General features: G+C 43.0%; 1 protein-coding gene across 1 annotated transcript in view; it reads right to left on the bottom strand.

Annotated features, from left to right (window-relative positions):
- The window catches only part of SLC25A26 (solute carrier family 25 member 26), a 1,812,191-nt gene that overhangs the window by 487,104 nt on the left and 1,312,157 nt on the right, over positions 1 to 12,930 (bottom strand). The gene's annotated exons all lie outside the window — the stretch shown is intronic.

Here is a 12,930-nt window from a genome sequence, read left to right as displayed (position 1 = left end):
ACCTTGACTCCAAAGAGAAAGCAAGCCAAGCGGTTCATCACAGCCGGTGAGTCGAGGGGAGAGTCGATAAGAAACCAAACTGTGTTAAACGAAAAGTAGCAAACGGCTAATTTGAACTGTGAAAGGCTTGAAGAGCTATTGATGAAAAAGCAAGAAAACCAGCAACACAGGAGACTGGCACCACGTGGGTGCTCACAGAGGAACCTCTGGGCGATTACCCGATGATAGAAACTACCGTAAACAGAAGGCCTTGGGAAAAGGCAAAAAGAGGCCATACGGGAGTCTTGTAAAATCCTCTGTACAGTCGAAAGTCTTTGCCCAACAGATGATTGTGAAGCAAAGGGAAATCAATCCTGCTTCGTAGAGTTAGCACAAACAGTCTGTTACAAAGGTTGGCAAGAGTGAACCCGGTGGAAGGATGCTAACAAGAAGGGGCGAAACCTGAAGTCCCGTGAACAGTGTGTTGACAGGAGTGAAACCGACTGAGGAATGTCCACAGTGAATTGTTTACAATACATTAAGTTTTGTGAATGCAAGGAGTGTTGTAAGACCAGGGGAAGTGGATTGTCCCCCTTGGCATTTGGATTTGAGTCTGGCAGAAGGAGATCCCAAAAAAAAGGCCTGAGCCCAATCAAGGGAAGCCTAGGGGTCCAAGCCCAATCGAGGGAGATCCGGGGGTGAAAAGTCATCACCCAAAATCCATTTGGAAAGGAACTTGTTTGTTTGTTTTGTTGAATACATCAGGCCCTCAAAGGCAACATACTTTTTATTGAAAAGAGACGTAACCATCGAAGAACCTGATAATTGGTACGGAACTGTCGGCTCGTGCTGGGAAAGCTCGAACGTGTGCTGTGCTCAGGAGATTCACTTTGTCCCATGCTCAAAACGTGGTGAAGGGAGTCCCCTGGCAATCATATCCTGACTTATTATTAGTGACAACTTCTTTCTTTATTGAAAACCCTATCTCGCACTCTTTCTGTAATTAGTTGTAAGGATTTGGCAACATTTTTTTTTAGGGTATAGGCCTTTCACTTTGCCAAGATGCCACAAGGACTGTCTTATTTTTCATTTGATGGACAACGCTTGCTCCCAACTTAGATTTAGCGTAGACCTTTTTCCACCCAGCATTTACAGTTTGATAAACACACTTGAACCGTGATCACTTGTGTCTGTCTTTACTTTTGCCACCATGAGTTCCTTACACCACCAATTGTCCTGAGGGACTATGTTCAACCTGATTTAGATCTTTGTCAGGAGAAGATTGAAGGCTCAGGAGAATATTATCTTGAATTAATTATATTTCTTCCTTAAAAAAGAATTGAATAGGTAAGCCTGCCTCAGTCATAGAGGAGGTGGTACACATTGGGTGACAGAGATTAGAGATGACCGAAAAGAGTTCCCTACGATGATTCTTTGCAGCATACATTTTTCATGAAAATAGGAAGATTTGGCTCTAGAAATCACCTGCTTATAAATCGTTGATGCATTTTTTGTCCTAATATGATTGTCTATAGTATTAGCCTCTCTCCATTTCCGCTCTGCGGCTCTACACTGCTTCCTCAGGGGAATTAGATTCTGAGTAAACCATGGCTTGGAAATATTTGACTTTGTAGCTTTGAGTGGTGCCTTCAAAGAAAACATAATCTAGAATGGCGGTTCTGCAGGAAAAAAAGTAATCACATTGCAAGACTGGTAGAATAGTTTCTGAAGATTGCTGAACCTCAACTCTGGAAATATTTTCTAAGTCCTTTACTCTATGGGCTAGCACCGTAGGTCTATCATTACGCATGGATTCCCTCACAGCAACTTGCTTCAGCAGAAAGAGACGAACATAATGGTCTGACCAGTGAAATGGCAATGTGTCCATCCAATACACCATATTCCCTCTAAGCAATAAAACATCTAGACAATGGCCTTTGATATGGGAGGAGGAGGTAGTCATTGAGGATAAGCCATGGCTATCAATGATCTCCCAGATTTCCTTGGCATCCAAATTGGTCTGATCATCCAACCATACATTAAAATCCCGTAAAACAGAATATCTCTATATTTACTTCAAGATAGGGAAAGGAACAGATCCAGCTGTTCTAAGAAAACCTTAGCTGGGCGAGGCGGTCTATAACCAATGATAACTTTCAAAGAGGGGGTGGGTCCAGATAACCAACTGGCCCATTTGTGACATCCCTTCCCACTCTAGTAGATCTAGATGGAAGATTCACAATGATGAATTATAGATCACTGCTATACCTCCATCTCTCATGCTCTCACGATCTATAGACTGTATTAAGAATCCATCAGGAATCATATTGTGAAAGATGCTTGGGAACTGTCTGTAAACCAAGTCTCTGTTATAAATAAAACCTTAATTTCATGTTCATCTATAAAATCATATAGTTCAGTGCCATGCGCAACTTCAGACCTAGCATTAATCAAAGCAGCCTTTATTACCCCAGTCCCAGCAGATGTCAAGGCCTGCCATTCACCCAAGTCTAAAATTCACAATGCACACGCCTTATTTAGGGCTCAAAGAGTCAAATTACCCTCAACGTTGTTCATAAATCGTAGTGCTAACCCATCACACTGACGAAGCACAGTATCACATGCAAGCTCCAATTTTAACAACATAATTCACAAAAATACCTAAGGAGTAGTCCAGGGGGGATCCTGTCTCCAGATCGGCAGCGTCTCTGTCCGACAGCTGGCACAGGCTGCAAACAGGACTAAACAGGCATTGCGTCAGCCCTTCGAATTAGTGTGCTGACGCGCTTCAAAAGAAAGAGAATCAAGGACTTGCCAAAGGTCATCAAAGAATAGTCCAGTCGGTTCAGGAGGGCAATAGTTGGAGTTGATGTGAACCGATTGAAGCAGAGCAATAGTAGAGATGGTGAATTCAAAAGAGGATAGGAGAGGACGTGGCATTGGAGATTTGTGAGGCAATAAGGCGGGAAGAGAGTGGGTACCCGACGCCTCCACCTCTGCCAATTAGTCAAGGAGAGTGAATGAAGGATAGTTTGGAGTCATGTAGGGACGCCAGAGTGGCAGTGTCGGATGGAGAAATCCAGGTTTCAGTAATAGAAAGAAGGTCTACGGGATGAGAGCTGGAGTGAAAGTAGTCAGTGATAAAGGAGATTTTGTTAAATACAGATTGAGCATTCCAGAGTGCAATGTTCAGTTAATTAGGTAAGGAAGAGTAGAGACGTTGGTGGATAGGAATTAGAGAAGGTATGGTTAGCTCGTTGGCCTTGTTTGTTGGAAGGAGGTGGAAGAGAGATAGAGTAGTGGGAGCTTTGAGTTGTGAGTTGTATAATAGGGAAAGCAAAGGAGGACATTTTTGCTTAATTGCAGAAAGTGTAGGGAGAGGTGAGTAGGAGCAGGAGTGAATGCATTATAGGTGAGTAGCACAGTGTGGAGAGACAGTGCAGTAATTAGGAAGTTTAGGGTAATCACAGGTGTAGCAGGGAGAAAGGCAAAAACAAAGGCTCATAGCCTTAGAGGCAAATAGGCTGGTCAATGACTGGCATTCACCCTTTATGGTTCCACCCTGTACTGGGAGGCCCCTGACATTTCCAATCGCGGACATGCATGTAGTTTCTTTTTAAGGGAAGCATGAATTGTGCAAAGACTGGTTCTCTTAAAAACAAGAAAAGTATCTGAACTTGATGGCTATGGGACAACACGTTTGCCTTGGAAGCAAGACGATGCGCAGCAACGCTAGTACGATCCCCGGGATCTCGCATAGAAACCTCTGGGTATTAAGCGCGTTATAAATAAGAAATTACAATTACAACCCCAGATGGCAGCTCGGAGTGCTAATAGTGATAAATCTCACTTTCATGAATGCGCTGGGATGGAATGCTGCGCTTGTGCTTACCTGACTTGTACTTGAGGACCGTTAGCAGCCCTCCCCTCACCTTGAAAGTAGTAATTAACAGTATATTGAAAACAGGCAAGGGCCATCTTTTCCACTTCAAGTTGACAATTTCCCTGCCTGCTGCAAAACTGTACTACGTACTTCGTCTCAGCCTATGACTTTCCTTTAACATTGTGAACTTGTTTGTTTGTTTTATGAAACTTCTCCCTACATAGCAAATGATCGGTCATGCATACATTATAAGAGACACTTGCCTGTGCCAGACCGACTGCAAACAGCTGCACAGCTTTGCACTGAAAAATGTTATCAGAGACTTTGTATCTTTCTATTTGTGTCCATTCATGCACCTAACCTTTTACATTTTACAGACATTCCTCTCACTAATGTTTTACTTCAGCAGTACACAAAGAAGCTGTATTGTTGCTAGTTTATGTCTTTGGTACAAATAACTTCTGGTGACCTTTAAAATATTAGTACAACATTGCTAATTAAAAGATAATTACAGTAATGCTAAAGACAAATTTAACTTATTCCCCACCATACTTAACCTCATCCTATAATACTGTATTAAGAAGGTGTGATAAGGCAATAGAAAGCTGAATAATGTTAAAGGGATTCCTTAGCTTTGAAAAGTAAACCTACATGAGAAACGGTTACTCAGTTTCTGCATGTGCCCATTTTCTACTGTATACTCTTATGTTACGCACAGAATGTCGTAACTACTGCTAACATAACAATTACTGATGCTCAGCAGAAAGTATTCATGCAAAGCTTTATATACGGTTGTTAGTAAATTCAATTTTACACCCAATGACAGAAAGGCCCAACTGGACACTGACAAATCGAGGGAATCTGTCCCTTCTCGCCAAAGGGGACGCCCCCCTCTTTGAGGCTAAGGAGGTGAGCCCGCTCTACAATACCCTACCCAGGGGTTGAGGCAAGAGGGACCACACCGAGAGAGACTCCCCCTTAGGGGACAAGGACTCCTGTTCCTGTGAGGAACTCCCTAAAGCTGTGTACACCATGGCCTACATTGGATGCTTTAAAATATCAGAGACTTTTAACCATTAAAACTGGGACGAACAAACAATTAAGAAATGTCGTTATCACATACAAAAAGAAGATGTCCCTTTAAATCAAGATATGTAATCCACTGGGACGAGTACATTACATAACGTGTACTCAACGAGTAACCTGGAGAGAAAGGAACGCATACTCAGGCATAAGAAGGGCCTGAGTTGCATAACACCTAAAGAGAGAGAAGGTGGAGGAAGCAGAAGCCAGGAAGCCCGCAAATTTGAAACTCGCACGATAGTGAAGAATGGAACACCAGAGCCATTATGAATGCCAGGAGTGAGAAGCTGACAGGTTAGGAACCAGGAGGAAAGTGCTGGCGAGACCACGAGGGATCTGTGGTGCACAGCAAGTGCACAAACCATCACTCACATCACTGCACGCGTAAGGCAGCAGGGTGTCTGGTCAGGCACTGAGACAGAGACACCGCGAGGAGGAAGAGAACGCAGACACAGAGAAACCGACTGCGGTGTGGGACAAGGAAGTAGGTCCCCGAGCAACAGAGCTCCCGGAGAGGTTCTCCTTCCAAGTTGCAGGTAACGGGGAGAATGGGAACAGCAGGGGGCCCAGAGGTAATCATTACAACATACAAATGACTCATCACAACAGAGGTCAGGCTGCAAAGTGAAACCTGATTTGATGAACTCAAAACACTGTGGCGCAGGAGAATGAATTGCTAAAAATCTAACTACTGAGAGAAAAGAACAGTGGAACACAATACCCTGGGAAAAGGGGGAAGAAACTCAATATTCTGTGCAAGAAGAACATTATATAAAAGAGTAATTATTATGAGCCAGAGTTCAGAGGAATTATTCAATTGAACTATGTAGAAAGTCAAGTAGATCAGAACAAGCTGAAATATAATGGCCCAGGAGAGAAAGCCTATCAGGGAAATAATAATTCCCAAGGACACGTTGAATCCAGCAACCAAGAATATAGATCTTACAAAAGATCTCCGAAAGGGATTCCCAAGGAGGAGAGAAAAGTCAGTATTCCATTTGAAGAGCTGCAGAGACTGATTCAAGAAATCACAAGAGACTATTTGAAGATTAAATATTAAGGAAGAATCCTACAGACTGGTACTAGAAGTACCCTCAGGAGAAGGGAGTCATTCCCCTGAAGGTAGTTTGGTACAGCGGACCTATTTCTTTGGACATTCACAACTGACTCACACGCACCTTCATTAATAACATAGGTAGGGACAGTGATAGGGAAAGTAAGGCCTCATAGTTTTACTTTAATAAAATATCGTGAAACATGTCCTTCGAGTGTCTGCTTCCTTCTTCTGATTTGCCGCATTGCAAACCCACCAACATCAGTTTTTTAAATACATAGCATGGCCTGAAAGTGAAGCTGTTTAGCAGATCGCACTTTCATGGCAGAATCCATTTACTAGAGCTATCCAAATTTCAAATAATCACCCTAGCAGATTGAAGGCCATCACAACACGCCTCTCAGGATCTGTTTCAGTGGGAGGAATAGCCTGAGAGTTCAGAACTGGAAATTAAAGATAATTCCTTCCAAAATGCTTCTTTCAATCGGTGTCTTGCGACTAATGCCCCAGAGTATGATGCCGCAGTTGACTGATAGCCAATGAATTACATCCCAGAGACATGTGGTCCAAGTGGGTTGAGTAGGATATGCAGTCAGACAACTAAATTTTGGACAAGCTAGAGTTTGGAACATAGAAAAATAATTTCAACTAAATCAAGTAAATAAACAACAAGAGCTGTGGATGCTGGAATCTGATGAGTGAAGTCCATTAGTGCAAAAATGTACTAGAGGTCCTTTTGCAGATAAAATGAAGATCTGACCACTGCGTTCAAATTAGGGAAGGTGAGACCAGAGACTAAACGATACTTTTGATTTTTCACCACGTTGATTGGCTTCCTGAGGACCCACATATGACAATTTACATAAGCCATAATCACCTTCTTGATGCATTTAGTTCTAGGTGGTACAGGGTCAATCAAGGGTCATTTTTTCAAGTAGACATCGTACCAGATTACTGGCATCTGTGCCAGGAGTCTTGTGGAGTTCGAGGATCTGTACTATTGTTGAAGGATTAATTTATGTGTGAAGAGGGCTTAATTAGAGGTTAAAAGTAAAGCAAACAGCCTAGAGCCCTGGCGAGCATCAAAGGAGGACAGGCAAGAGGTGGAGTAGTAAGGAGAAAGAAAGATGATGCAGACTCATCACAAAGTTCCCTCCCTGGCCCTGTTGGTGGGTTCAACAAGCGGGCTAGGGTCAGCCACAAGCAAAGAGATGCTGGACCTGTGGGCAGCATGGAGAGGAGCCCCTGTCTATCCCCACCATGCCATGTGTGGAAGGAATGGGCATGTTGGGATGATACCCAGGTCATCCTAAGGCTTTCAGGCATCAATTCCCAAGACACACAAGCCATTAACACAATTTATTTTACTATCCAGTCTTCGATGATAGTCAACTACCTGGCTCTCAATTCTGAAAAAACAGAGCTTTTAGTTATTGCCACTAGCCACATGCTCAAAAAACGTGTCCCCGCATTTAAAAACTTTGTGATTGATATCACCATCCATGTAGCCAAGAGTGTCAAGACCCTCGGTTTAATCTTGGACGCTGAATTGACCATGAGACAGCACGTTGCCCACATCCGGGCCTCGTGCAGCTTTATTAATAAGCTGCTTAATCGCATCCACCCCTTTCTCTCGCACAGAAACATCTCTCTTCTAGACACTCTTTTAAATTCGCACCTGGATTAATGTAACAACCTACTGGCCGGTACATCCCAATCCAACCTCTCAGCCCTACAAGTGACCCAAAATGGGGCCCTGCGAGCAACCTTGGGTCTCAGCAGACGAGATCACATTACTCGTGCAAGGAGGGAACTGCACTGGCTGCCCGTGAAGTAGCATGTCTCCCACAAGATTCTGCCTCTGACCCACAAATGGTTGGACCACGAGGCCCCATCATACCTCAAGGGGCGCCTGAAGTCCTACCAGCCATTCCATATTCTCTGGTCTCAGGATCAAGCCATCGCTCCTGAACTAAAAAGAATTCAGATGACTAATGAGTTTTAAAAAAAAGCTGAAGACGTTCCTGTTCAACAGCCCTCCTAAGCATCAATCCCCTGCTGCACCCCACTGATTCTCCTTTGTTGATGTTTGTGCTGTATTGTTCTGTGTGTGCCCTGAGGCCTTCGGGCGAGCTGGCGCATTATAAAAATTAAAATAAATAAATAAATGTCACAAAGCGACAGTAGATGCTCTTTCCCCTTTAAAGGAATTAAGGAGTTATGTCCAGGAGCCAGCAGAGGGAGTTGAGCTAGGCCTCAAAATCAGAGAGACAGACAGCTAGTCCCTACAAGAGATGTCAACTTTCATAAATTTTAGAACAGATAGGCTTTGGGAGTATACCCCAAGGGAAGTTCAAGAGTGTGATGAACAGAGATAGGATCACCTAACTTTAGGGGCTAGCCAGCCGTAAGTTCTATGTCAGAACTGGAACCATCCTCAGGGGCGAGAAGGACGCACCAGCCAGTCCACAGTGACTGAAAGGGTAAGAGGGAACTCTAACATTGCAGACACAGAAGCCTTGGTCCAGCAGACACCAGAGACCCACCCAGGCCCAGAGAACTATGACTCCTAAGTTCCCTATACCAAGCCTGCCCATCTGAGTTCCTTTACACCAGAGATGCTGGAAGGCAGAGTCAGGGCCTGGTAGAAATAAAGAGGAACACCCGAAAAGGTCCAATACAAAGTTGCACAGCAGGTCTGTAAGCCATCCCCTGGGGTGGAGGCCAACTGCTAATCACCATTCCATTCCAGACACTGCACCAGATTCCAAGTGTGCAAGAGAAAAGCTGAAAGGTGGTGCTAGAGCTCTATAAAACCCAATGGCTAAGTCATTTAGTAAGGGTGTTAGGAGAAAGAGCTAAGTGAGAGCTGCCCAGAGAGGTAAAGAGAAGGAACAAGAGTTAGACACAGGATTAGAAGGAGGCTGGAATGGAAGCGCAGAAAGCTGTGGTAAGGAGGAGACCAGAAACCGTAGGGGATGTCCAGGAGGCTGGGCAAGGACAGACCAAGGAGTTTCTCAGGGGATTGACCCAGCCTGCTGGGCGCATCAAAGCCAAAGGGGATAACGGAGAAGTTAGAAGGGAATTGCAGAGTATTCATTTTTATAAGGGAGGTGCCCAAAAGTAGAAGAAGGTAGGAAGGAAACAGAGATGGCTAGTGCAAAAAACACAGAAGAGAGTTGGATAAGAAAATAATAGGATACAGAGTAAAAGATACAGAAGTTAGTGGAAGAGGTGTTGAAAGAGTTGGAGGAGCAGAGAAACATTAGGAAGCGAAAGGAGGAGGTGATAGAAAAAAGCAAAGTGTGTATCATTTAGAATGTTGTGGTAGAAGGAATTTAAGAAGCGAATTGGGAAAAACAACACACTACTATAGGTAAAGGGTGTAAGGAGATGTGTGGAGAAGGAGTGGAGTATTGTTATGGAGGACGTGAAAGAATTTACACTAGTAGGGAGGTGGAAGATAAGTAGTGAAGAATTGGTGGTGGGTGACCCAAAGATACAAATGAGTACACCTAGGTGGGGTGGAGACCAAGAACTGAGGTGAGATGCTGTGCCAGAGAGAGAGCAGTGCAAATGGCTGGAGAAACAGAACCCTGAGGGAGAGGAAGATGAGAAGGTTCATAGGGAGAACTCAGTCCAGACGTACGGGCAGCCTCCTGACATTCTATGGCTACAGTCCTTGCTGGAAAGCCCACCACTCTCAGCCCCAATTACAGAGTCTACCCACAGGTTCCAAGTTTAAAGCAGTAACTTGAATGGGAAAACGAAGGGGAACAGATTGCGAGAACTGTCGGAAAATGGTTTGGGAACGCCTTAGAAACCTGCTACACGATTGACTAGAGGAAGGTTTCGAAAGACACTAAGAGACCCAAAAAACAGGACGAACAATCTGCTTTCTAGTATTTGTGTTAATCAACAGGAAGAGAACAAACCCTAAATTTGTTTGGAGCTTTGAGAACCTTTTTCTTCTTAATACTATTTCCCAGAGAGACATGTTCAGTTGTTTCAAAGCCCTACAAAACCCTGGACAATAACTATCCTGACTATTATCTGTTGAATTCAGACCTTACCAGTTGTTACTTTGGCCCCCAACCTGTACATATGTGTTAATGAAACCTTTGTTTAACATAGCCACTCATCTGCATTTTCTGTTGATCAGCGTCAAAGGAATAGTCAATCTGAGAGGAACTAGGCAATCCAGTTGCAAGCATAATTATAGATCTCGATCTGAACCAATTGGTTGATTAGAAGTTGAGGGCCTACTGTACTGAAGTCCGTGGAGTAGTCCAAAAGAATGAAGGCAAGCACTGTGCTGATGTATGCCTGAATGCTGAGGCCATTCCAGGTGACAATGAGTGCTGCTTTTGCCACCGGGTGTTACGATGCTACTACATGCATGAACAATTCTTTGTGGGTGTTGTATTTGCTTAATTCATGTTTTATATCTTTGGCTTAGTATGTTCTCTTTGTCATCCTGCTTTTTATGTACATAAATCCTGATCCCCAGTGCATGAGAAACATTTTTAACAATCACACATACCAGTCCTGCAGATTATAATCCTCCCATCCCTTTTGATAAATACTGCAGAGCCTCTGTTCAATGGCATGGTATTCTAATTTGTTGCATTCCTGGGCACAACCGGCAACTTTGAGCGGCAAAAGGGAGTGCAAACCACCAAGCGATCCCTCAATTAGGTGAATAACCTTTAATCAACAAACACAAAACGCTTGTGGTTTATAAAGTTTGTTATTGAGGGAACACATTCACTACTCCCGCCTTACTATAGGCATTGAAAACACATGGGCAAGCCAAATTGGCAAACATACATATTTTCATAATAATACAACACAATTAAAATCGTGGCACTGATTGACTAGTCATCAATTTAGTTGTTCGGAATACAACAAGAGTAGTCTGTACAAAACACATAGGCAATAGGATAATTAATTTCTCACTACTAAAGTGACTAGAGGTGTGCAACTTCACACTGGACATATCTCATTAAAAAAGCACTACTCAACTTTCACATCATTCATACCGTTCTCATCATACCGAATTCATACTCAATGCGTAAAAAACATATATATAAAAAACAATATATGCCCAACATGTTTCTTTCCTTAGGATTCTGATGTATTCAATGACAGGAAATTCATCAGGGAATTTTGATTTTGTACAACACAACTCTTTCACTTTGTGGAGCAATCTAAACATCAATTTTAGTGCATGCGCCTAATTAAATTTGTGTCCCAAGTCTTCAATCCTTGAAAATATCTGATATGCAACTGTGAATGTCTTCCCCAATCTTGCAGTGTTTTTCAATCATAATTGGCAAACTGCAATCCTTCTATCCACGTGTGGGTCACTAAACTGAGGATTCTCCCCTGTGTCTCGGAATCTGGGAAACGACTAGCATAAGTTGTTATCTTTAACACTGCGGTGTCATTCAGCGCCTCCTACTGGAGCTGCACGTCTTCTTTGGAATGAATCAGAGGTCCTTTTTGACGGAAAAGGTGGGGGACGCACGGTAAATGGATCTTACCCGAAACCTATTTACCTCCTCGGGCACCAGCATAAATGGGGCTACCCAGGCCTGTGGCAGCAAGCATTAACTGCTGTTTGTTCTCCCTAAAACAGACGGAAGACTGCGCCTATTCATAGTAAGCATCGCAGGCTTCAGTGAGTTTCCACAAGAGCCCTTCTACTCGGTGCACCGCCACAACGACAAGCTGTTCTCACCAAAAAGTCGTGAGTTAGTATGTCCAAGCATATTGCTATCATCCGGCGGAGCGATCGCCTCCTCCAGCCGTCATCCCTGGGCACTTATGGAAAATAGTATGCTGCAGATACATACATTAATTACAAGATATATTCTTGTTGGTTGCCCCAAAGAAGCACTTTAGCACCCTCAAACCAGAATCTAGGAATAAAACAGAAAAGGTAAGGAAAGGATAATTTACTGTAACAGGAATCTATGTTTGCCAAGTTTCAGTAAACAGGCTAACTTAAGGCACTGTTAAGTGACCTGGCAGAAGCAGTGCCAGCATGAGATAACTGGGTGGATGACTTTTCTCTTAACCAGCTGAGTATAGATCAAAGACTGAAGGTGACAATCTGGAGAATGTTATTTAATGTAGATCATCAGTTAGATTGAGCAGATGACAAAATGTGTTCAAGCTCTCGAATAGAATATATGGGGTACTGATATAAAATGTGTACCGTACCAAATGCTGTGGTCTAGAATCCCTGCCCTCACCACAGTTGTCGGACAAACACTCATTGTGTGCATCAACGTCTTGATCAATGAATACACACTGAGTGCAGAATTGGCCATATCGCTTTCAATATCTGGCAAGTTCGGCAGTCTGGCCTTTGTGTATGGGTCAAGTTTAGTACTGCCCCCTCTACATATTCTGTACAAGGGCACTTTTGAAAGCACATTCACACTGACGCTGCTTCTAATATTCATGAACATACCTTAGCTCCAAGCAGACCAATTAAAGTAGCAACAAATGGCATTCTTCAACTGTTGGTATGTACCTAGATTGCTTTGTTGCAACCAATAATTCAAAAAGAGAGTGCATTCTTTAAGGATGCCACACATTTTTTCAGTACCTGTAAAATAAATTACCTTAATAACATCGACATTGTGTTTACTATTGGCATCAAGAGCCAGTACACATCCATTCAACACTACATGGACACAGATGTAGTAGAAAGGTTTCTACTACAAGTACCACATCTTGGTTCCAATAAAGAATTCCTAGTTATTTTCATGGAGCTTGCCTTATAGAATATTCTTTTCAATATCATCAGCAATTTTACATTCATACATCAGATTGGTGGATGGGAGCCATCATGGTCTTTCTTATGCTAGTATTTGTATGACTAAATTTGAAAAGGAATGTATTTTATTCCACCTTTACT

The sequence above is a fragment of the Ambystoma mexicanum genome, chromosome 2p, assembly GCF_040938575.1.
Source record: "Ambystoma mexicanum isolate Mex_15411 chromosome 2p, UKY_AmexF1_1, whole genome shotgun sequence".
NCBI classification, from domain to species: domain Eukaryota; kingdom Metazoa; phylum Chordata; class Amphibia; order Caudata; family Ambystomatidae; genus Ambystoma; species Ambystoma mexicanum.
The sequence above is the reverse complement of the archived record's forward strand: the minus strand, read 5'-3'. Positions and strand labels throughout refer to the sequence as shown.